The sequence below is a fragment of the Macrobrachium rosenbergii genome, chromosome 20 (genome assembly GCF_040412425.1).
Source record: "Macrobrachium rosenbergii isolate ZJJX-2024 chromosome 20, ASM4041242v1, whole genome shotgun sequence".
NCBI classification, from domain to species: Eukaryota; Metazoa; Arthropoda; class Malacostraca; order Decapoda; family Palaemonidae; genus Macrobrachium; species Macrobrachium rosenbergii.
Window position 1 is genome coordinate 40,589,261 of NC_089760.1, and position 23,240 is coordinate 40,612,500.

Below are 23,240 nucleotides of genomic sequence, written 5' to 3' on the forward strand. Positions count from 1 at the left end.
GGTCAAAATTGAAGTTATTGAATTAGATGTGTGCTTCTCTGGGCCATTTTTGGCTTATGTTGCTGCTTGCTGCCCATGAGCAAGAGCCCTTTCAGGTAAGGGCCAAAGCAATATATTCCCAGACTAGTAGGTAACATAAGTGCACAGGTGAATTTAGACATGGGAGAAACTCTGGAAGGTCACAAAGAACTTCGTAAGTCCTGGAAAATAAAGTTGTGGGATGAGAATTGAACATTAACTTCATTGCTAGTCCACAAATTGCAGTTAAATTTTATTACAGATCTAGCACTATGGCAAGAATTAGACAATATGGGTGACAGAAAAAGAGCACATCAAAGGTGCCTACCCCGTAGGGGGATTAGTGCTGTCAGTGCACCTCATGTGACTCACCGTAGGCATTACTTAAGGTTTTTTGCAGTGTCCCTTCGGCCACTAGCTGCAACCCCTTTCATTCCTTTTTATGTACCTCCCCTCACATTCTTTCTTCCATCTGACTTTCCACTCTAATAATTCTTTCACATTGCAACCTTCTTACTGTCAATATCCCTTTTAGCACAAAATGACCTCATAGGACCCAGTTTTTGGTCATTGACCTAAATTCTATAATCCAATCCAATCCAAAATGTGTCTAGTTAATTAATGCCATTGCCCCGCCCTTAATATGACCGTGAAATGTCATATAGATAATCAAGAAAGAAACTAACTTTTTGCACAATACATTAATACATAGTACAGTATATAATTAATGTAAATCTACTAGGTGCATCGACTAGAACCAGGTAATTTACAATGTAGTTAAAAGATATTTAAGTGAAAAATAAAGGAAATAAGGTGAATAATTTTATTAAACTGAGGTTAACCTGACAATTATAACAATAGTAAGAAAAAACATTATAAGCACAAAGCATATAAGCCACACATGCTGCACACACACACACACACACACACACACACACACACACACACACACACAAAACAATATCACACACCTTGGAAGGAATATATTTTCATATATGTTACACACACATGTTTCTTTCTGATTGTATATGAATATATATATATATATATATATATATATATATATATATATATATATATATATATATATATATATATAAAATGGTGTATGTATGTACGGTATATAAAAATGTGTGAGGGAAAGAGAAACACCACTAACATAGTTGTTGTCGAATAAGTAAATGAGGTAATATCATTACAATTATCGTGCTGTGCTGTTTCGCTGTCGTTTCTCCTTGGTAAATGATATAGTGAATAATTATTTATTTTTCGGTACAAAGTGCGTTGAAACATTCATTCGGGAAGTTTTATTTGTGGGATCAACGGATTAAATACACCTAAATTAAGGTTAGTTTATGCAAATTTGACAAGTTGTGGACATCCTTTGAAATATCTGTTAGCCTGAAGTTATGTTTCCATTTTGAGTGATTTTTTATTTATTTTTTTTATTTATAGGTTTCTAACAAATTTTGGGGCTAATTAACCAAATAAATACTTTTATGCCAATAAAGTACATATATTTTCCGGACTGGTAAATTGGTGTCTATCGAGTTTTTCGACATTAGGCCTATTGTTTGGGCAAACCCTGCAAAGGCATATGCATTGGTGATCTTGCAAATTTTCTCCGATTTACATGCATGAACCATCCTTTCCCCGACGGTTTATCGTACGTGTGATGTATTTATATTCACTATTGTTGCTGCAAGCCTTTTTGTTTTTTGTTTGTTTTGTTACCGTATGCCTACTGTTTCTCTCCTTTTAGCCTGGGCTTATATCCAACAATTATTTTGACCACAGTAGTTAACCGAAAGTGAGTGCAGTGAGCTAATGAGATAGGTCCGTATACAATTAAGAGCATATTGGGTAAACTATAGAGTAACTATAGGGTACAGAGAGGCATCCAAACCCCAGGCCCCGTTTTCGTACTTGGCAGAGGGTTGAACCCCCATCCTAACCTAATCTAGAGCATTAATTATAAAAATTGAAATGCAGACATTTCATTTAGACCTGACCTTGCACCCTGGGTCCTGACTGGCTAGAGGGACTCCCCATATCTCTCCCTGAGCACTGCACAGGTATTGGGAAGTTTATATTTCTTTTTGTTCCATTCCAAATCTCAATAATGAACACTTCTGCCAGGGTGTGGCTATTGGAGTATTAAACCTACTTTTAGAGGGATGAAGAATCATTTTACATCAATGAGACTGAGGAAACAGTTGTTAAAATTGGAGAAGTCAGAAGATTTCTGAATCCATTAGGATAACAATTTATGAAATTTTAATAGTTCTAAATTGTAGGTAATTATAGCATAACAGAAAGTAAAAAAAAGGAGGCATAATAATTTTGGTTAATGCGCAAAACCTTACGGAACAAAAACCTTGAAATCAACAATGGCAACTTAGAATATGATGCAGGCCTATATATTTCTATCTATGAATGTTGGGAGCCTTCATATTTCTCTTAGTAAATACATTTATGATTCAGTTGCATATTTTCTATATGAAAAAAGTGCCCAAATAATCATCACTTTGACCCTTTCAGATATTAAATGTGGTGATTCCTAGGAATTCAAGTAGGATAGTACATTAATGCCAGACACATCATCTTCCAGGTCTTTGGGGTTCTCCTGCTGGTACACCTGCATTTTTCTGTTATGAATTAGATAATTTGCATGTAAAGGAAGCAGATTTTTTCTTTATAATGCTTTGGTTAAGTTTGGGGTCTTTTTTTTTGTTCTAGCACCTGTATGGTGCAGAACAATTTAACACTTGCTTTTACAGCCTTCTCTTATACATGTACTAAGAAACCATTTTATCAAATTTGTCATTGCTTGCAAATAGCCTACAGTTACTATTAAAGGTTGCTTAGAAACCTATAACTGAGCATAAATTTAAGATACTGCATAGTTTATTATTGCGATTTGGAAAAATTTTGCACCAGTTTCTGCCAGAAGTACAGTACTTGGTTATTCTTCACCAGTATTAACGAATTTGGGATCACAGTATGGAAACTAGGTTTTCTTTTGATGGGTGAATATAAAAAACTAGATAATTACATACAAGGATATCTCTGATCTTACTTGACTCCACCCATCTGAGATTACCTAGGGACCTATAAATCATTTAGCTAAATGCAGGGATGCATCCTACACAAATCATCCTAAACTAACCTAACGTAGGGTGGTGGGCATACCCTATTCCCCCTTTAACCTTTTGTAACTTGATCAGGGTACCATAAGTCATCTTTGTTTCTCCCCGACAAAACTTACCCTGACCATAAGACTGCAGTTTTCTGATGTTTCCCTCATTAGTTAGACGTAGGGATTATAATAGGTTGACCAGCCATTTATGGTGGAAATAGATGCCACTTTTGTCAAAACACATAAAAGAATTATCAGGTAAAGCTAAATCTCTCACCGAAGTCTTTTGCTTCTCAAGTAATCTGTTTCCACAGGCCTCAAACACCAAATAGAAAGTTTTTTCTAGTCAGTCACGAAAAATCAAAAGCCAAGCAGTAAGCATATTCAATTATCTTGTGTAATTCTAGGAACCTTTTTCATGGGCGAACATTTTAGGTAAATATAAACAACTTGCAATTTTTGGACAACTTTTATATTTTTCCAGAATCTCAGTAGTACATCATTTGAAAGTTCTAATTTTGCTGTCCTTATCCTGAAATATCAAATGTAAATGCATTAGGATCATTATTCATGTAATGGTAGTCCCACACACAATGCAATGGTCACACCATATAGAAGACTCTATGGTAGTTAAATTACAGTCTAAAGTTAACACATACTACTTTGGTGTTACACAAAATATTGCATGATATAAATAGTGTTAAAATCAATCATATAGTGAGTTGTGGCAGTTCTGGTTGAAAGTACATTTCTGATCATGTTAAAATGCAGGGTCCACGTAAGCGAAGTTTGGAAGGACAAGGATACCAAAATGTTCGTGAAGGAAAGGGTTATAAGATAAGAAAGCTTAAGTGTTTGAAGAGAAAATGTGTTTAATGTTCGTGATAATGTTCACCCTAAACAGTACTATGTCAAATGAAATCACGTCCTGTTCGAGCAGTGTTAACATATTGGTTCGTATATACATTAGCCTAAAATCAAATCCTGTTACTGTCGTTGGCTTTGTGGGCATAATCCAAGCTGGAATATTTTGGTAGGGAATGTGTTGCTGTATGGGACTTTATCCTTTGCGTTTATACCTCTGAGTAAAACCACGAAAATATAAAAGTATGTGTTATAAAAGCAAAAGAAGGTAAACTATTAGACTAAATTTTTGAGGGAATGCACATTCACATTTTTGAGATTAAGATCGAAAATTTAGTTAATAATTCGAGTGAGAAGGGAACTGAAGTTGGCAAAAAGAAGACAGAAGCTACATATTACCTCAACTCAAAAGAAAAAGTTAAGCATCTTTTGTGTTATTAATTTGTTTTTATCGTTCGTTTTAAACATACTGGTCTTTCTTAAATCTGCTTGTGCAAGATGCAAAATTCAAATGGAAACTTCCTCAGCAGAAGTGTCTGGAATCTGAAGAAAAGTTTGATTTGCCCACTTTTTTTGGTATCCCAGACTTTACACAAAATTACTACAAGTTACGGTTGCTTGTTTTGATAGAAATAGAAGTCCGTCTAATGTAAAAGAGATAGTTCAAAAGTACAAGGACTAAAGGAGAAGAATTTTTAGTGTGTTATGGACTGTGAATCATATCTGTGATTGAATTTTTGAAACACTGTAGCTATTATTTATAAGATGTTCTAATATATAAAACCATTCTACAAATATTATATGTGTCTTTGTGAAAACTTTGATGTTTTGCTTGCAGATTCGTCATTTGTTGTGATGATATGATTTTGAAATGTCTTTTTCTTACAGATAAATTGTGTATCATGTAATCTTAAAATGTTTTGATATGTTTCTTTCATTTGTTTAATATATTGTGCAGTATAATTAAATTGTAAACTGGGTGTTATGGACTCGAATTCTTAGCCGTGTAGAGAGAAAGGGTAAGATTCTTATCACTTGGTACATCCTGTATTTACACAGTTGTTTGGGGTGAAGGAAGTCGTGTTCGAAAGGCAGCGGCCTCTTGTGTTATCTGATGAGTTGACAGGTATCGGCAAATTGCCTGTTACATATTTGTTCTGTGTGCCTATCCCCTGGTTATTAGCTGTGTCTATGCCTAGTATTTTCCATGATCTTGAGTAATGGAATGAGGAACAGTGAGAGAGTTGAAGTTGGCATGCTGACAGCTGCCCAAGAATTGGTCCAAAAGCACTTCCTTCTGTTTGTTCAGGTGTTTGAGTGAGCGGATGATGTCAATCATTGATAAGAGCTCTGGCATATTTCCTTCTGAGCCTTAGAATGCCCTGTATGTATACCGTACATGTATACCTGTATGTATAATGTATGTACACTTTATGTATCATGTATTCTGGAAGGGCTTGAAGATAAAAGAGGAGTGCTGAATGAGAAAGAGTTAGTTAGCCAAAGGGGCTGCTGGCAATAGGTCCTGTCTCCCTCTCTCTCAAAATACCATTCATGTATAAGGGTGTTATACTGATTGCTTTCCTGTTTGTAAAAGTTTTGTTAAACTCACCCAAGAAGTGTGTACATTTTGTAAGAGTGATCCAAGGTATTTATGCTGTGCAAGCATTGTGTAAGGTGTGTAATGGTGTACCAGTTATAAAGGTAAAGTGATGTTTACTGTTTTTTATTATGTTAAGGGTTAAAGTGGTGTTCTAGGTAAAAGAGAATTATTATTTTGATAAGAGGTGGATAATATCTCTTATAGTGAGTTGTAATGTGTCTTGCTGCAAATTATATATCATTGTGTATGTCATTATGACTTGGCAGTGTTGTCTTTGAGAAAGTCTTAGAAAGACGTGAGTTTAATATTTTTTAAAAGTGAAGGTAATCTTTTGAAAGATTGATAAAATCTTTAAACATATTTTTGTCTTAGTGAAATTGCTGTTGGTATATTTCCATTTTTGCATATTTCATTCTTATATGTGTGTGTCATCATATTACTCTAATTTTATAATTAGTGTTTTACAAAGTTTTGTGCTGGTGATTACTTAGCATTTTGTTAGTGTATACTTATTATTGAGAGTTCAGAGAATATTTATATGGACTCCAGTCAGAAATATTTTGGTGAACACTAGTGTTGAGTTTAGTTAATCAGGTGTATGTTTAAAACTTGAGTGATAGTTAATGTTTTGAATCTTACTTAACCAAATTGCTTTCTTAATAAATTAAAGTTTTGTGAATTAAATTTGATTAAGAAATACTTAAATCTTACACTGTTGTCGGATAAAGAAATACTTAAATCTTAAACTGTTGTCGGATAACAGTAAATCTTTTTGAGACTGTGAACTCTGCATATAACTTTTGAATTTAGAAATAAATTTGTCTGTTTAAAGTTTTAAAAGCACAGTGTTTCATTTTGACCACCAGTAATTAGAGAAATTAATGAATGTGTACAAGGTAAGTAATATATCTGTTTGTTCACCTGATACTTATCTAGGTGAAATAGAACCAGAGAAACAGTTATAGTGTTTGTTGAAGTGACACCCATTTTCCACTAGTCCATTTATAACTTATTAGTTGTTACCTCAACCATAACTTGATAAAGTTAGATTGATTTTCTCAAGTGATAAGTAAGTTTTATGGGATCACTGTACCTTTAGAGTATTCAGTCTTAATATTTTTGTTATGAGGTTTCAATTATCTGGTCGAAGCAAGGTAACTTTTGGTCTTAATATTTGTGTAATAACCAGGTGCTTGATCACTTCAGACACACATATATATATATATATATATATATATATATATATATATATATATATATATATATATATATATATATATATATATATACATACACATACACACACACACACACACATATATATATACACACACACACGTGTCTGTTTTTATGTTTCCTGTCTATCTGTTGTTAATACCCATTTTGATAAGCAATTATTGAGAAGTACCATATGTTCATTAATTCAAATAATGTTCGATTTTACCTGTTCCAAGAGAGCTGTGGTCTATAGTTTGTGTGTTGGTTTTTGCAGGTATCCTGGGGTTTCCAAAAAGTTCGTTGACGTATAGTAAGTAAACTGAGTACTGAATACAAAAACTTTGGAACATAATTAGCCACCAAAGTCCAGTATTGAAATTCACGGTGAAGGAAGACTTGTACGGCCAACCCCAAGGGAAGAGATGCGGGTTTCCGGTAAGTTGGTTTGATGAAGTTAGTTGAACCTAGTGAAGTTCTAAAACATTTGAAAACTAACGTTTACTGGACTTTTCATGTTTCTTGGTTTGCTATTTGAAGAGAGATATTTGAAAGGAGAATTTAGAAGAGATAAAAAGCAGGAAGAAAGGTTTCATATACATGATCGGAAACAGTTAGTAACTGCCTTATTTTGAGTTGAAAGAACATCTAGAAATTTCACATTGATTCATTACAAAACTACGGAATGTTTTATATTTATATACTGGGCAAGCGTAAGCACACACATTTGTTTTATTGTGTAAGTACGTGCGTGTATATATATATATATATATATATATATATATATATATATATATATATATATATATATATATATACATGAACGTATATACATTGTTTGTATATGCATGTAATATCTTTATGATTAACTTATATATATTTAATCTAAATCTTCATCTATTTTGATTTCGGACACATTGATAACATATAACACTTTATTTTTTATGTGCTAAGCAGATTACATTAAACATGACATCACCGAGAAGTATCTCCATAGAAAATCACAAATACCAAATTATACCACACGTACGTACGTTATAGTGTATTGAATACCACATCTATATCATAATGTATTCATTCAGGAAGTCTAGAACGCCGAACTTGTATGAAAATGAAATCGTTGGATTTTCGGGTTGATTTAGGTACGCGAAGAAAAAATGAGAATTACCTCTTAACTATGAAGTTTCCTTTATGTTCTGTAAGTGTTGGTGGCTGATGGATGTTTGCGTAAATTGCTGACATTTGTTATTTTTGCTGGGTAACGTTGTTACGCTAAATATTAACTTCCGGTTAAGTGTTGAACAGTTAAGTGCTGAAGGAGGTTTTGGTATCACAACATCTTCGGCACTGAAATGTATATGAATATTTCAACGTCACAATATTACCCAACAAAAAATAATGAATTTCAGCCATTTACTCACACACTCCTCAACCTCAAACACTTATATTACCAAAATATAAAGCAAACTTTACAAATAGAAACACAGAAATCAAGAGTAAAAGTCTGCCAGTGGTGTTGCAATGTAATACCTTTTCTCGAAAGAATTGCAATCTTAGGTTGTCACATAGTCTTAATAATTAGATTGATCCGCACTCTAGACTTCTTGGCAAACTGAAAAGCCTCGAGTAACTGTTTAAGAAACATGCCTAGTACAAGGTAGACATTTCATCAACGTATCAAAATGACTAATTTCCAGAATTAGAATTTTCCCCACCTCCTGAAGGCTTGACGTTATCAAACGCCTTACTACCTCATAATACTTGTAATATGACTTCACGAGTGCTATTCCCGAGCGATCATGAAGATTTTTTTATTTCTTAATTTCGGTTAATGAAAAAAATTAATGATTTGATTTTGACGTTATTGAAAAAAAAAATGAGTTTTGAAGACCACACTCCAACATGATTTTCTTACCTTACAGTTATGGAAGAATACAGATATATACGATTTATCATATTTATATATAGTCACAATATCTCTAGGCCTCAATTTTAATTCGAGATCTAGAGATACTGATCATTTAAATATATATTTATTATTTTTTTTTTTACCTTTTTATGCAGTAACTGTTATAATCGAAGGTGCAGTTTTTTTGGTTGTCACATTGTTTATTTTTTTGTTTACTTTGTAGCCTCTGCAACCTTTTAATAATGTACAATATCTCTGTTCATGAACGAATGTGTTTACATTTTTTTTTTTTGGTTACCAGTATGTCTCAAAAGTAGTACATGAAGAAGTTATGTATTTGACAGATTTTGAAAAGATGAATATACATATATATATATATATATATATATATATATATATATATATATATATATATATATATACATATATATATATATAGATATATATATATATATATATATATATATATATATATATATATATATATATATATATAGATAGATATATATATATAGATATATATATATAGATATATATATATATATATATATATATATATATATATATATATATATATATATATATATATATATATATATATATATATATATATATATATATATATATATATATATATATATATATATATATATATATATATATATAATATATAATCTTTTCAAAGAGTTAAAAGGTGGTCTGTTCAAGTGCTATTTCTTGAATTGTTGTCTGCATTCATTTCTGTTGCAAAAGAGTCGGATATAAAACCGGGTGATTTAGCTCGTTACCGACACCAGTCCAGGCATTGATACAACTACTAACAACAGGTGAAAGGGTATAAATCCACTAGCCTCCGAATGCCTCTTAATAATACAAAAAGAGTTGGCTGTCTTGAAAGACGTACCAAGGAGTTATACACTATTGTTGACATGTCGCTGAAAAGTGTCAGCTAAAAGTCTGTCGTTTCGGTTCAAAATTTCTCGGACGCGTCTGAAAATATTCCGGGACACTGTTCTGTAAAACTGTCCTCAAACCTGCTTCGGTCATGAGCTAGAGGGAACCAGATGATGAACGAAACTACTTTCACGCAGTATTGGAAAATTTGACAACTATATTAACACCTCCTCTGGCGCTAGTTTGTTGATATTAACACCCAAAGATCTGGAGTGAAATAAATTCGTATTTGATGCGGCACGTTCATAATTGAAAGTCGAGATGTGTGAAGAGGCTAATTGAACTTTAGTGGTCAACGTCTTGGTCGAGAGCGGGGATTCAGTGGTGTCTGAACTCTTCTGAATTCTAAAGTTTGTATTTCAAGTGCTCTTCCACCAATGCCCTTGATTGCTCTTCATTTTGTAATAGGAATTTTTTTTAGGTATAGAGATTTGTGTCATGGAACCGTGTGGTGGCATTAAGAGGTCATCAGTTAAAACAGGGACCTCTGTAAATGGATGCCCGAACTTTTGTCTCTGAATTCTATTTTGCCTTCGGTATCTACAGTGAAAGAAACTGGACTATTGGTCTCTCACTCACACCTCCCAAAGTACTGCAACACAATGCACCGAGGAAAAAAGTATTCATTGCACATCAAGATTTTAGAGATGGTAGACTGATAGGAAAAAGAAGTCGAAAGCTTATGAGATAACGGTGGAAAACGACATTCCTACTATCGAAGGGCATTTAGCGTCATTTGACAGATCTATCTGGAGACGGCAGAGAATCGCAGATTGGACGAGAATGATGAGTAGGAGAGGGAAGAGGAGAACAAGATAGGTTCGTCTGAGAGGTTTGGGAAGAGTTGACGTGTCTCGTCTTCTCCAGGATAACTATAGAGCTTTCTTCTTCTTCTTCTTCTTCCTCGTCTCCTTTTTCTCTGGGAATCTTCGCTTCATGAAGAGCGGCCTGACTCAGGAGACCAGGCGGATAGTCCTCTGTGGGAGTGTGGGCGCGCAGGGGCGTGCTCGAAGGGCTGTGGAGACCAGGCGGATAGTCCTCTGTGGGAGTGTGGGCGCGCAGGGGCGTGCTCGAAGGACTGTGGTGGTGGTGATGATGATGGTGATGATGGTGGGCATTGTGGCCTTGGTGTTTGGAACCCGGTTGGTGTCAAGGGTCACTGCTCGTTCTGTGGAGGGTCACGTGTTGAGGCTTGTTGGATGTTGAAGTTGGGACGTAATATGTCGTCTCCTCTGGGGTGTGACTGTGGAGGGAGAGAGAGAAAAAAACAGGAAAATCATTTCACATATTAATTTTGAAATATATTAATCTGTCATAACAGGCCATAAAGTAATTTTTTGAGCTGATGGGTTTATGTTTAGCATGCATAACTTCCGTGCGTGTTACTTATATAGTAAATCCCAAGGCTAAGAGATAGAGAAGGTCTGCTCACTTCCCCCCCCCCCACAATCCCCCATGTAGGCGGAGCTTTGTCTACCTCCTTATTGCGTCAGCAGGTGAATTGCCGTGACGAGCAGGTATACCTCTAAGATACGCCATCGCCTACTTAGTTACCCTAGGTTGGGGGCGACTCCACCCATTTGGGCAGACCTTGTCTCTCTTGGCCTTGATAAAACCTGTATAATACCCCACTTTAACTTGCTAATGCAGGCATCCCTGAAATCTGACTTGTATTTTTCTTACCCATCTCCAGAGGCTAATTAAATAAATGTACAACAACAACTTTATAAACATTTTATACTCTCTCTCTCTCTCTCTCTCTCTCTCTCTCTCTCTCTCTCTCTCTCTCTCTCTCTCTCTCTCTCTCTCTCTCATATATATCTATATATATATATATATAGAAAATATATATATATATATATATATATATATATATATATATATATATATATATATATATATATATATATATATTGTTAGAATGATCCAATAATGACTCCCATAGGGCTACAGAGTATCCAAAAAGGCACATTATCTAGATATAAATGCCAGACAAAAAAAAAAACTAACACTTTTAACAAATGTTGGTCATACTTAAGTAAAGATCAGTTTATACTTTTGAAGCTGTATGCAGTGAAATTCAAATCTGATGTGCAAAAATGGAACCCAATAAAATATCCAGCTGGGCGTAAAAAGCAAAGGATTGTTGCTTAACCTATTTCAGAATTATATAAAAAGGGAAACACACTTATAATTATTAAAATTTTAGGACACCGCTGAATGACATCAGTGGTCCCAGTGCTTGGCCTTTGGCCTCAACTCTATATTGCACTCCATTCCACTCCAGACATACTTGGATGAGAACTGTGATATTGGAGGCAGGAGGTCGAGTGGATGCACGTGAAAGATAAAGGTCAGGAAAGACATAAGTGAGAAATTTCATTGTCCCTTCGCGATGCACGGCTGCCATAATGGAGTTTTAAGATTGCAATCCCTGGTGATCTAATGACAGATATGGTGGCCGTATGAAAGGAATTATCATCATTTTTGCCGTACATAGCTTGTTTAAGTAAGGTGGGTTCCGATATATTGCTGTTTTGTCCATCTCTTAATTACAAAAATGTTTCTTAATCATGTAGGAATGTGAGGGTTGATTGCTATGTTTTACGGAAAAGGATATTTACTCAGTCATGCTGCTGACAATTATTCGCTTCAGATCTGTCACACTTGTTGACAAAATGAACTAATTTCGTCGGGAATAATTGTCGCGTATGTTGTTATTGTCAACGACATTTTGTTAATTTTTGGTAGCTATTATGCGTAAATTATATCCAGAAGTGACAAAACATTTACCACCACTACTAAAACTACTTATAGTAATTTAGTACCTTCTGCTTATTGGTTGAGGTTTAATGGCACATGTTAAGGTTCGTTATAAATTTGAATGCTATGTGTTAGAGGTTAGTAAATCTGCATTGCAATTTTTATCCATCAGTTGGCGCAAAAGGTTAAAGGGTCTGTGGATGAGGTCAGCAAAACTGTATTGCAAGTCTTTCAACGCATTATCCAGAAGTGCTTGATGTTGTGCTGTAAACATGTTTCGAGTATGAATGGCTCATTCATAATTCAGTGGCTCTGTTTCGTGTTAAACAGCTGGTTTATTTAGTCGGCAGCTCTGAATGCTGTGGTGATGAATAGGCATTGCTTGATAATACACCCTGCTTTCCCCAGCAGTGTTACATTTTGCCTACAAGTTTGATAGTGATCTGTTTTGCATTCTGTAAGTCAAGAACTCCTTGTATTCATGTTTTGGTACAAGTTGGAAGACTGCCTCATGCAAACCGCTTCATATGCAAACGACTGGTATTTATTTTGAGACAGGACTTATCTTTGTATATATATCTGAATCTTTGTATATATATCTGATCCGTCGTCTTGGAAATATGCAGTGTTTTTTATAAACTTTTTGATTCCCCTTTGTGGAAGTTGTTTTTCGTGTCCATTTCACATGTTATTGATTAGTGATGCGTTTACAGAGAGGATGCCCTGTTAGGTAACTTATCACAAGAAAATATACGAAATCAGTCCGATGAGGAAAATACTTGTCAAGTAATCATGTACAGTGCTGCAAAATGCCACAAGAAAACCGACTTCATCATTTTGATATTGACCAAGTGGTCTCAGCTTTATGACGCCGAATACATCGCTGTGGAGGAGGAGGAGGAGGAGGGATGAAAGGGGGTTTTAGTGGTTAGGACATGGGGCCTGAAGATTTTGGCAGACAGCCATGAGCACGGGGAGAGATGGGGAGCTATACCAGCCGCCACGACTCCTTTTCCCTTAACAAGCTATTGATTCATCCTTTCATGTCTAACAATACTTCTGCCGAGATGCGCGACGTAAATGCGTTTTAAGGAGGAGTTGACATAAGGATTTTGAATAGATTTTTTATTTAATTTATTGCATTATCTTAACCTGCTCTTGTTTATAAGCGATCATTTCTTCAGCCCTCTAAGCTATTTTCAAAAATATTTTGTAAGCACACCAAGGATGCATTGTTTATGGTTAGATTTTGTGTGTAATACAACTGTACTTGATTACTTTTCACTTGAGACCTTGTCCACACAATATATATATATATATATATATATATATATATATATATATATATATATATATATATATATATATATATATATGTGTGTGTGTGTGTGTGTGTGTGTTGTGTGTGTTTGTTTATGTGTGGCTTAGATAAATTCTTATCCTTCATTTTGGTGTGATTGTCAGAGAACCGCATCAACTTTTCTCCCAACATTGGGAGAGTCTCGGTTTTGGAAAGTTAAAATTCTTCAACGCAGTTCTTTGAAGGAATATCAGGAAATCGATGGAATCCTCCGCAAAATGTGTTTTCATAGTACCAGTGTTTATTTCTTAATGATTAGTGTGTATAGCTTTCATGATTTTAGTTTTGTGTAAAAGAAAACTATTGTGCCGGCTTTGTCTGTCCGTCCGCACTTTTTTCTGTCCGCCCTCAGATCTTAAAAACTACTGAGGCTAGAGGGCGGCAAATTGGTATGTTGATCATCCACCCTCCAGTCATCAAACATACCAAATTGCAGCCCACTAACCTCAGGAGTTTTTATTTGATTTAAGGTTGAAGTTAGCCATAATCGTGCGTCTGCTAACGATATATGACTGCCACCACTGGGCCGTGGTTCAAGTTTCATGGGCCGCGGCTCATACAGTTGTACCGCGACTACCGAAAGATAGATCTGTTTTCGGTTGCCTTGATTATACGCTGTAGTGGCTGTACAGGAAACTCGATTGCGCTGAAGAAACTTCGGTGCATTTTTTACTTGTTGTTTTTAGTTCCATTTGATAGGTTGCATGAAGATTGTTATTTTAGTAGTCCCCCGTATGAATATACTTCTGCTTGTAACACATCACAGGGTTTCAGTAGTTTCCTTTATGAGTCCATTCCTGCTTGTAACCCATTACAGGGAACGAGTACAGAACGGGTTTGCTTTAAATATCCTTTCGGATCTCGGGGTAAAACATGGTAAACCTATGTTGCAGTGTGAGTAAATATGTGTGGAACAGTTCATTAAAATTCTGAATTATTTATTAACTTTGCTTTTTGCGATAATGATCAAGATGCTGTGCCTCTGAACGCTATAAGGACTCTCAACACAGGGCGCATATCGACGGGTGATTCGATCTGTAACATTACTTACAATTCCAGAGTTAGGACAGACCTCGTTGGTTTCATAACTGTTGCCACTAGTATCCAAATCCACTTTTTAGTGTTCTGTAAAAGAAAATTATTGTGCCGTCTTTGTCTGTCCGTCGCACTTTATTCTGTCCGCACTTTTTCTGTCCGCCCTCAGATCTTAAAACCTACTGAGGCTAGAGGGCTGCAAATTGGTATGTTGATCAACCACCCTCCAATCACCAAACATACCAAATTGCAGAGTTCTAGCCTCAGTAGTTTTTATTTTATTTAAGGTTAAATTAGCCATAATCGTGCTTCTGGCACGATATAGGATAGGCCACCACCGACCCGTGGTTAGAGTTTCATAGGCCGCTGCTCATACAGCATTATACCGAGACCACCGAAAGATAGATCTGTTTTTCTATAGCGGCTGTACAGAAAACTCGATTGCGCCGAAGAAACTTCGACGCATTTCTACTTTTTTTTTTTTTAATATATTCCCACAGACTTCCTTCCATGTCTTTCCTGTGAACTTCCTCGCTCTCAAAAATACCAAGATGGAATCATAAGTTGATCTCCACGCAATCTTATCGTGGAAGTCAGGCGGTGACTTATAGCTTATAGCAGAAACTCTTTCCAGGAGTTGAGCAACTGCAATGAAAGTTGCGGATTTCCATGGAATTGGTTCCCCGAGTTTGCAAGATGGCAGGTTTTCCGGAGGAGAGAATTTGGGATGCGTCAGACGTCTATCTGTTGTTCTCTCTCTCATCAAATCTTTGTTGATGGCTCGTTCTTCCTCTCTTTCTCTTTCGCTCACACATTTTATTGCGCTAATAATGATCTCGCTTCCTTTTATGGCTGGATACTCTCTCTCTCTCTCTCTCTCTCTCTCTCTCTCTCTCTCTCTCTCTCTCTCTCTCTCTCTCTCTCTCTCAGAAATGTGCAAAAGTAAAAATTTCTAGGTTTGATAATTTATCGAAATTATCTCAGGAATTTAATTTATTCTCATCTCTCTCTCTCTCTCTCTCTCTCTCTCTCTCTCTCTCTCTCTCTCTCTCTCTCTCTCTCTCTCTCTCAGAGATGTGCCGAGGGAAAAATTTCTAGGTTTTGATAATTTATCGTATTTATCCCAGGAAACCAATTTATGTTTCTCTCTCTCTCTCTCTCTCTCTCTCTCTCTCTCTCTCTCTCTCTCTCTCTCTCTCTCTCTCTCTCTCAGAAGTGCAGAGGGAAAAATTTCTAGGTTTTGATAATTTATCGTATTTATCCCAGGAAACTAATTTATCTCTCTCTCTCTCTCTCTCTCTCTCTCTCTCTCTCTCTCTCTCTCTCTCTCTCTCTCTCTCTCTCTCTCAAAGAAATGTGGGGGAGTGAAATATCGTTTGATAATTTATCGTATATATCCAAGGGAATGTATTCATTGGTAATTAATTAATCTTGTTAATGCCTCCCAAACCCTCGTCTTCTTCTTTGGTTTATGTCCAGTTAAAAACTCTGTCATTTTTACAGATTTGTGGAAGTTTTATTGATGACAATTAATAGATTAAGTTTGGAGAAAATGTCTAATCTTTATTTCAATAATGGGAGAGTATGCAAGTTTACGAGTAGGCAAAGGCTACGTTGTGAAATTATGTAACGGTTTGTAAACTTTGGTGTTAATTTATTTTAGCGACATTTTAGTTTTTCTGTATACTGTTCTCCTCGCTGCTGGGAGAAAGGGAGCTGGGGATTTGGTAACATGTACACATTCGTTACCGGGGTCTAAGCGATGTCAGGCAGGGCAGCCGATCGAGGCTACGGCCTACCCCACCGACAAATCAAAGTCCTTCAAAAGAAGGCATCGTGCTTACCCCATATAATAATGGGAAAAATGCACGTTAAAGACGAAGAAGAAGACTGTAATTTACTCATGTAATGAGTATCTTTCGGAGATCCTCGTAGGAGGTAGTGCCGTCAGCGCACCTCATGCGGTACACTGTAGGCATTACTTAAGGTTCTTTGCGGCGTGCCTTCGGCCCCTAGCTGCAACCCCTATCGTTCCTTTGACTGTACCTTCTTTCATATTCTCTTTCTACCATCTTACTTTCCACCCACTTCTAACAATTGTTTCATAGTGCAACTGCGAGGCTTTCCTCCTGTTACACCTTTCAAACCTTTCACTGTCAATTTCCATTTCAGCGCTGTATGACCTCAGGTACGAGTGCTTGGCCTTTGTCCTAAATTCTATATTCAATTCAATTCTTGGAATGCGGGGTTGATGAACCATTTTTATGGAAGACCGGTTCAGGCTCAGTGATTTTCCAATTTAAGCCCGCGTCCACAGAATTAAGATAAGTATGATATGATCCGTATTATACTATAACAAAAGACTGTATAGTTCATTTGTGACTGACATGAATTGAGTAGCATTTTGGAAATTAGTGTTGAGATGGATATGAGGAATTAACTGGCAAGATAGAGTAATGAAAGATATTAGAAGAAAATTAACAGAAATGGAACCCATAGACCATTATGTGAAACTCTTTAGGTGTAGGAGGAAGGGACACATTCTTACGGGCTGCTCTATGAGCAAGAGCCCGTGCTGGCAGCAAGCCAGCTCAATAAAAAACAACAGGGACACATTTTCCGGGGAGGGGAAACTTGTTGAGGAAGCAGCGTCCTCGGGTGGACTGCTGGTGGAAACCGGGGGTGGGGTGTTGGTTTGGGGAGGTTAAGGACCAAAGTGGGAAGGGGGGGGGGCGCATGACTGCGAGCACTGAAAAAGGAGGTAGGAGAGTAAATGTCGTGCCTGAGGGAATTTGTAAAGGACGCAGAAATGATGGGAACTCATCACACTAATTGATTGATTAATCAGTTTTCACGATAATCGTATCTTAATTACTAGTTTTTCAGCTAATTGCATGTTAATACAGTAACAGGAAGCAAAGCGAGTTACTGTACATCCTTGGGAGATTGTTATTTGAAGAAATAGAGTGAATGGATTAGAGCTTACTTTAGTAATGATCGTGATGTTTGTGATACCGTTATTATTCTGCATCGTTATTATTTATTTATTTATTTATTTATTTGCCAGTAAGCGCTTGTAGGGCAATTGAAAATTCCTGCTTATTGAGGCACATTTTCAATGCCGTTGCAATTGCTGATATACTATAGAGCATTTTTGCAAATTAGCATAATGACTTCGTAGGGGGAGATGGTGCCGTCCAAGGTGCACGTCACGTGGTGCACTGTAGGCATTACGTAAGGTTCTTTGCAGCGTCCCCTCTGCCCCTAGCTACAGCCCCTCTTCCTTTTACTGTACCTCCGTTCATATTCTCTTCTTCACCCTCTCCTAACGGTTTTTTCATAGTGCAACTGAGAGGCTTTCCTCCTGCTACACCTTTAAAACCATTTTACTCTCAATTTCTCTTTCAGCGCTGAATGACCTCATAGGCCCTAGCGATTGGCATTTGGTCTAAATTTTATATTCTATTCCAGTTAGCATAGCGAGGTTGGTGGTGTTGGGATTCAGGTAGTACAGTAGTTATCTTGTGGCCAATTATGCTGTGTCCCCTATAGGGGTTATTGCCGTCAGTGCACCTTAGCGGTGCACTGTAGGCATTACTTAGTTTCTTTGCAGGGTCCTTTTGTCCCCTAGCTGCAACCCCTTTCATTCCTTCTACTGTACCTCCGTTCATATTCTCTCTCTTCCATCTTGCTATGCACCCTCTCCTAATACATGTTTCTTAGTGCAACTTCGAGGTTTTCCTCCTGTTACCCCTTTCAAGCCTTTCTCCTTTCAATTTCCCTCTCAGCGCTGAATGACCTCGTAGGTCTTTGGCCCAAATTCTATATCCCAGTCCATTCCAAGTATGCTATATCTGTATAATTTTGATGTTGTTGTAAATCTTTAACCTCGAAACAGCGTGTGCTAAACTGTAAAGGGAAATATGCTTTTACTCTACAAGAGATTCTTTGCTTTTCTCGTAAAGATTTTTCGTGCCAGTTAACTCGCATAAAAAAATGCATTAAAAGTCACTGTGCCTTACATGCAATATTTTTTTTAGTCAAGATTAATTGAGTCTTTTTTCAAGTAACTTGCAACATTTCTGCAGAATAATCTTCCTTGCTGTTTGTTGAGTCTTTCTTGGGTACGGGAGGTTTGTAAACCTTGTTTGTCACGTGAAAGCTTGAAATATTCTTTGATATTCTTTCCAAGAGATTTTGTTCATTGCTGCTCTGCTTAACTTCCTTGATTAAATGCCTTATGGGATTTCAGTTCTAAAACTATTAATTTTGCGTGGTTTGACTTTGGTTTCACTGTTCCGTAAGTCACCTTTTGTCAGTGAAATTCTGGAAATAATTTACTTTTAGTGGGTTTATGTACAATTTCCAGCAATTGTCTATGAATAGTCTTTCAGTTTTGTTAACGTATAGTTGGTGTTTAAAGTATAATTTTTTAAACATAGGTTATGTGAGTCATAAACTGAGTTACGTTAAGCCCATTGTAAACCTGTCGTTATGTGCAGCTTCATTTGTATTATTTTTACTTATTTGAAGTCCTAAATTGGGCTTTAATTACTGGTGCGTTTTGGTATGTTTTTGTAAGGTTTCTTTGCCATTTGTAACTGAATCATCCTGTACTTTATTGTAATCAAGCTTCCTTTAATTTTATCATTATGGATTTGATTCTGGATCCATTAGAGGATCACTAAATCTTCATATACCCGCAAACTTTCACTTTTTGTAGGACAACTGCTCCTAGCCATTACTGTTTTATATAGGTCGTGATGATGAACTGAAATTTGATTCCACCGATTGCCACCTACTTGTGCTTGCAAGCCAGTACAGGAGGACTGGTCTGCCTTACTTATTCGTTTGGATCTCAAGGTAAAACGTGGCAAGCCTTTGTTAAATTATTTACTGTAACCTTAACAGAAGAATTAGTTTGCGACGTTGACACTGATACTGTTTGGCTAAGGTTTAAGTAGCTCTCTCTCTCTCTCTCTCTCTCTCTCTCTCTCTCTCTCTCTCTCTCTCTCTCTCTCTCTCTCTCTCTCTCATGTTTACATACAATCACACGTAATATATATGTGGCCAAGTGTTTATACCATTCACATGCAGGTGTATGCAGATTACTTTGCCTGACACAGTATTCTTAAGTATTCAGTTTTCAATCTCGAGTCAACATTGAAAATTAAAGATAACACACTAACACGCATGCTGTTACATTATTGTCAGTTCTAAATGAGGGATTTTAGCTAAAGGCTTTATAGATAAGGGATTATGTTAGTATTGGAACAATTATTTCAAGAGTTCCTAACTTCTGCCTTTGTAAAACACATTGATTGAAGAAAACACTCCCAATCGTAAAAAAAAAAAAAAATTGAAAGGACGCATTTCAACTTTAAAACTAAGAGCATTGCGGGACGACCTTTTATCAGTATGATTAGCTCACTTTGATATCCTGTAGATTATTAATGATTTTTATATACATATTACCATAGAAACATAAAATACTAAGTTTTCTCTAGCTAAAACATAAATCACACTACTCCGCTGATCAGTTCCTCTGGAAAATCAGATAACATTGCAATGCCACGCAGTTCTACGATACAGACACATTCTATCGCTACACGAGACAAGTCTACTCCACAGTCCACTACACATACTACACTAGTTTACTTTAACCGTTCAGGAATATGCTGCATTCCACTCTCTAACACCTTATGTACTCTACTTTAGCTACAGCACACACGGACAGAAATCTGAACAAGAATGAAGAGAAAACGTTTGAAACGTTTGCCTGGTGATGCGACGGCCAGAGAAAACCATGCACAAGAGAGAGAGAGAGAGAGAGGAGCGGAACGCCTACCTATATATGTCGAGATGTTGTGTGGTGATGGTGGTGTCTGCTAGTGTGAAGGTGAGGAGGAGGTGGAGAGAAGAGGCCTCCCTAGGGAGTGGTGGAAAAGGACGGGTCAGTATGGAGGGAAGTCACACTACTCCGACCTATGTCCTTCTCGTTCTCACACAGCGTCTCCCGCTCGATATCCCCTCGCTCGGCTCGCATCGACCTCCTACGGATTATACATATACCTGGCTTTAGATCACACTGGAACGTTGGGTATTCACACTGACACTTGATGTATTTACATGCGCTTAAAATCACCTGATGTTTTTGCATGCGCTTAAAATCACACTAACACCTGATGTATTTACATGTGGTTAAAATCACACTAACACCTGATATATTTACATGCGCTTAAAATCACACTAACACCTGATGTACAGTATTTACATGTGCTTAAAAATCACACTGACACCTGATGTATTTATATTTGCTTAAAATCACACCAACACCGGATATATTTACGTGTGCTTAAAATCACACTAACACCGGATGTATTTACATGCGCTTAAAATCACACTAACACCTGATGTATTTGCATGTGCTTAAAATCACACTAACACTTGATGTATTTATATGTGCTTAAAATCACACTTACACCTGATGCATGCATGCAGGTGTACCATGGTAAAATAAAGCACTGGGTGCAAAGTCTGACCGGTTTCGTCCTCATATCTAAGACATGGTCTGTTTAGACCCAGTTCTAATAAAACACTGGCTTAAATCCTGAAGATGTCTTAGATATAAAGACGAAACCGGTCAGGAGTTACAGCAAGTGTTTCATTTTCCCTGTGGTACATTTGCATACATATATGCATACAGTTTACACTGTAGCTTCCAGTTTAGCTTTGATGGTAGGGAATAAGTTACGGTAGGTTTTGAAAACAACAGAGTGGTAAGAGCACTATGATTAAAGAGTAGTTAATATTAATCTTTTGGTACGGAATAACTAATATGTTCAAGATGGTTTCACTAGTTTTTAGTGTATTGATTAACTTTATTTTTAGTTCGGAATATGCCTTTTGCAACTCGTACTGACTTTGAATACCAGATCTCTATAAAGACAGCAGTTGCATCATTGCAAGATACTGGATAGGGAAAAGATATTCAGTAGATTTCAATGCTGAATGAGATTCAGATGTACTGTAATGTATCATCAGACATGACTCACTTCAGGTACAGAGGATGTTAAATAAACAACGGAAACTGACGGTACTGAATATTTTTCTCCAAATTTTTGGGGGGCAAAGTGCTTGTTGCGTCATCCCATGAGAGAGAGAGAGAGAGAGAGAGAGAGAGAGAGAGAGAGAGAGAGAGAAATATCCTCTGCAAGATTTGGTTATACCTCATACAAAAGAGAGAGAGAGAGAGAGAGAGAGAGAGAGAGAGAGAGAGAGAGAGAGAGAGAGTCCTTTCATAACATACATTATATACAGTAGATTTCCTTTGTGAATTTATTTATTATTGGAGACTGTTCTTCAAAATCCGAGATCAAACGACACGTGTCACACAAATATCAATAGCAGTGATAATGTCGAAACTAAATATTTAATTATATAGCTTTGTATTTTCATGGATTTGCTGTAAAGTATTGCTCTAATCATCTGAGAATAAGGGGTTAAAGATAACTGATACTGTTTTGCGCTTTCGTGGACTTATATTTTATCGAAGACATTCCATACGTGGAATTTATTTATTTATTTATTTCTGTGATAGAGATAAACGACCTTGGATTATCATAGAGTTTCCCCAACGCCACGTCTTTCACACGCAGTAAACTAATAGAAAGTAGTCAGGCGGGCGTCGTTATTGATCAAAGCTTCCTCGCAGAATTAAAGACTCGTGGTTTATGTGACGAAGCGATGGTAGGGATCCATTGTAGTCTCTTCCTCCGTCGCCCTCCGTTTGTGCCTACATGCTTTTATTTAACTTGCCTTCTGCGTCTGTCTCTCTGTCTGCATGTCTGTTTGTGTCAAAACTTGTAACTCAATTTTCGACCCGTTCCCTTTGTGCGATGGACTTGGAATTTTGCATGGTTACACAATCCCGGTGACAATACAACCTTACATGATCAGTAGGTCAGCAGTGACCTCTAGTGACCCTACAGTGACCTCTTCCAGCATCTCAGGATTTGTGTGAAACTCTTCGGATTTTTCATACCTTCTTTGACTCGGTAGAATACGGTAATAACTCTACGGATTTTTCAACTCTTTTTTGGGTCGACTTGATATGTTAATTTTTTTTAGTTACAATGTTTAAAAAAATTTTATTAACCATTTTGAGTCGATTACTTTTAGTTTCGATGATAAAAGATTGGTTTTTGTTTACCCTGTTTTGTCCCAGTTATTATTTGTCGAGTAAGGAAAAAATTGAATGAAGGGAAAAGTAGTAATGCTGCGTTTAAGTCCTGCTGAATCATGCCCTCTTACTCTGTGTATGTATGTATGTATGTATGTGAATATATATATATATATATATATATATATATATATATAT

General features: G+C 36.5%; 1 long non-coding RNA gene across 1 annotated transcript in view; it reads left to right on the forward strand.

Annotated features, from left to right (window-relative positions):
• The first annotated feature begins 1,201 nt into the window (after positions 1–1,201).
• The window catches only part of LOC136849300 (uncharacterized), a 109,205-nt gene continuing 87,166 nt past the window's right edge, over positions 1,202–23,240 (forward strand). The window contains exon 1 of the long non-coding RNA XR_010856286.1: positions 1,202–1,365. This is a non-coding gene — a long non-coding RNA (uncharacterized lncRNA). The remainder of the gene's footprint in view (positions 1,366–23,240) is intronic.